The sequence below is a fragment of the Micropterus dolomieu genome, linkage group LG06 (genome assembly GCF_021292245.1).
Source record: "Micropterus dolomieu isolate WLL.071019.BEF.003 ecotype Adirondacks linkage group LG06, ASM2129224v1, whole genome shotgun sequence".
NCBI classification, from domain to species: domain Eukaryota; kingdom Metazoa; phylum Chordata; class Actinopteri; order Centrarchiformes; family Centrarchidae; genus Micropterus; species Micropterus dolomieu.
In genome coordinates, this window is record NC_060155.1 from 21,113,538 (window position 1) to 21,115,882 (window position 2,345).

At 45.7% G+C, this 2,345-nt stretch overlaps 1 protein-coding gene and 1 long non-coding RNA gene across 2 annotated transcripts in view; one reads left to right on the forward strand and one right to left on the reverse strand.

Moving 5' to 3' along the window:
• The window catches only part of LOC123972077 (complement factor H-like), a 21,361-nt gene that overhangs the window by 11,209 nt on the left and 7,807 nt on the right, over window positions 1-2,345 (reverse strand). The window lies entirely within an intron of this gene.
• LOC123972079 lies at window positions 14-306 on the forward strand. The gene is made up of 2 exons (XR_006825361.1): window positions 14-100; window positions 201-306. It is a non-coding gene; the product is annotated as an uncharacterized LOC123972079 (long non-coding RNA).

The window sequence follows — 2,345 nt, forward strand, 5'->3', positions numbered from 1 at the left end:
AGTTAAAAATGTGGTTTGAAGTTAATACAGACGACCAAATGGACATTCAAGAGACTTCAAAGAACTTAGTAACCTCTTTTCACGACAAGCGGCCAACGAGGTATTATTATATTGTCTTTATTGATCTGGATGTTGTTTGTATTTTCTCTGCTAAGCTATAATGTATTGATTTATTTGTACTGTGTTCACTTACAATGTAGTTCTCACGGCGTATAAGGCATATACGACGTTCAAGGCGTACATGGTGTGAAGTTGGATGTACCAAAGAGACCCGATGTGCCCACAGCAATAAACGCCCGTTGCAAAGAACTGACCTGTGTCTGTGTTGTCGCGAAGAGAGCTACACCAACCATCAATTAAAGCAATTTTAAGCTCTACCAATAATTTGTATATCAACATATCAGCCATAACCGCTTTACATGGTGACAATATGTCAGGACTGTGCTTATGTCAGCTTGCTGTGGAGTGTGTCTGCCCAGGAGTTGTAAAAAAAAAAAAATTAATTAAAATATATAGTATATATATATATATACCGTCGGTCTCGGACATCGCTTGGGGCAACAAGGTCCACGTCAGGTGCTAGGGAACCAGGGCAACCTGATGACAAATGGGCTACTGGAACAAGACATTCATGTACTAGATGGATTGCTACTATACAAGCAATCCCAGTGAGAGGGGTTATATGCAGAGACTGTGGGATATATGGATGCTTCGAAACCCATCACCAACACTGACAAAGAAACAACTCCTAGCTCTGTGTTCTAACATCCGCAAACGGCAGCTCCTATCACAATTAGAGATTGATGAGGTACAACAAATACGCTAAATAAGCGGGAGCCAGGACGACAGGTCAGCGGGGAGATGTCATCATCATCCTCACACTCAGAGATTGGGTCCCAAGCCCCAATAACAACAAGCCTTTACGGCACCGAATCACTCAACTTAAGGGCAACTGACCTATTATTGATGACCAAGATTGTGACACCCTCTGTAAGTCTCTGTAAGTACCCTCTGAAAGTCTGCTAGAAGATGTGAATGCAGCACTACTATCCCTACTAAAGCCATAACCGAGACCAGAGATGCTTGGCTATAAGATGAACACCAGAAGCCACAAAGAAGCCACAGGAGGAGGCTAGAGGCTAGAGGCCAAGATCATGTGAGAGACGAGCGAGAGGATGCAAACAAAGACCGAACTATCCAAAGTGTACTCTCAATTGGAGGGTAATAACACAAGATCTGCAGCAATCTCCCAATAACACAAGATCACAGCAATCTCCCAGAATAAGATCCAGTAACTATTACAACGGCAGACATCAAGAAAGAAAGAAGTGGCAGGTATGAAGAGCTGGACAGCACCAGGCCCTGATATGATCCACACATATAGGCTGAAGAAACTAACTGCACTCCTGCACAAATGAACCAACTGCTGATGGATGGGACCCACCCAGAATGATTAACCCAAGGACAGACAGCCCTGATCATGAAGGATCCCCGGAACGGAACAATCCCACCCAACTACCGGCCAAAAACCTACCTCTGCACCACATGAAAGCTCCTGTCAGGCATCACAGCGGCTAAGATTTCCGTATACCCACTTAAAATGGCGAGATGATATGTAACAATATCGTTTTGTGGCAGAACTTTCACACGTTCATTCATAAATTCACCCTGTCTGTGTTGAGAAGCACTGAACTGACGTTTGCGGCTTCCGTGGCCTGTGACTGGGATCTGACGTCACCCACCAAACAACACAGCTGCGTGGCGGTCACTCTGCGCTAGTTTGAAATTAACTAATGTGAATCACTAAAGGACATGTACTACGCACTCTTTCAGTGTTTTTGTAAGCCTGCAGCTGAATCTCCTGCCGCTCCGGGTGGTGACACCGCAGCTGCAGCAGATGACACGAACGTTAACGTCAAGGTAATGCACTATCCCTGCTGCTGTTCTGCATAGACCTGAACCCCCTCAGCCAGATCATCACAAAGACTGGCTACGGACAACGGTTCGTAAGTGGAACAACCATCAGTCACCTCTTCTACATGGATGACATTAAGCTGTATGCCAGAAATGAGCGAGACATCGACTCACTGATCCACACTACCAGGATCTACAGCAATGACATTGGAATGTCATTCGGACTGGACAAGTGTGGTCGCATGGTATCAAAAAGAGGGAAGATGATCAGAACCGAGGGGGTTGAACTACCAGAAGGCCACATTGCAGATGTTCAGGACAGCTACAAATACCTTGGGGTGCCGCAGGCTAACGGAAACCATGAGGAGGCAGCAAGGAAGTCCGCCACAGCCAAATACCTACAGAGAGTAAGGCAGGTCCTGAAAAGTCAG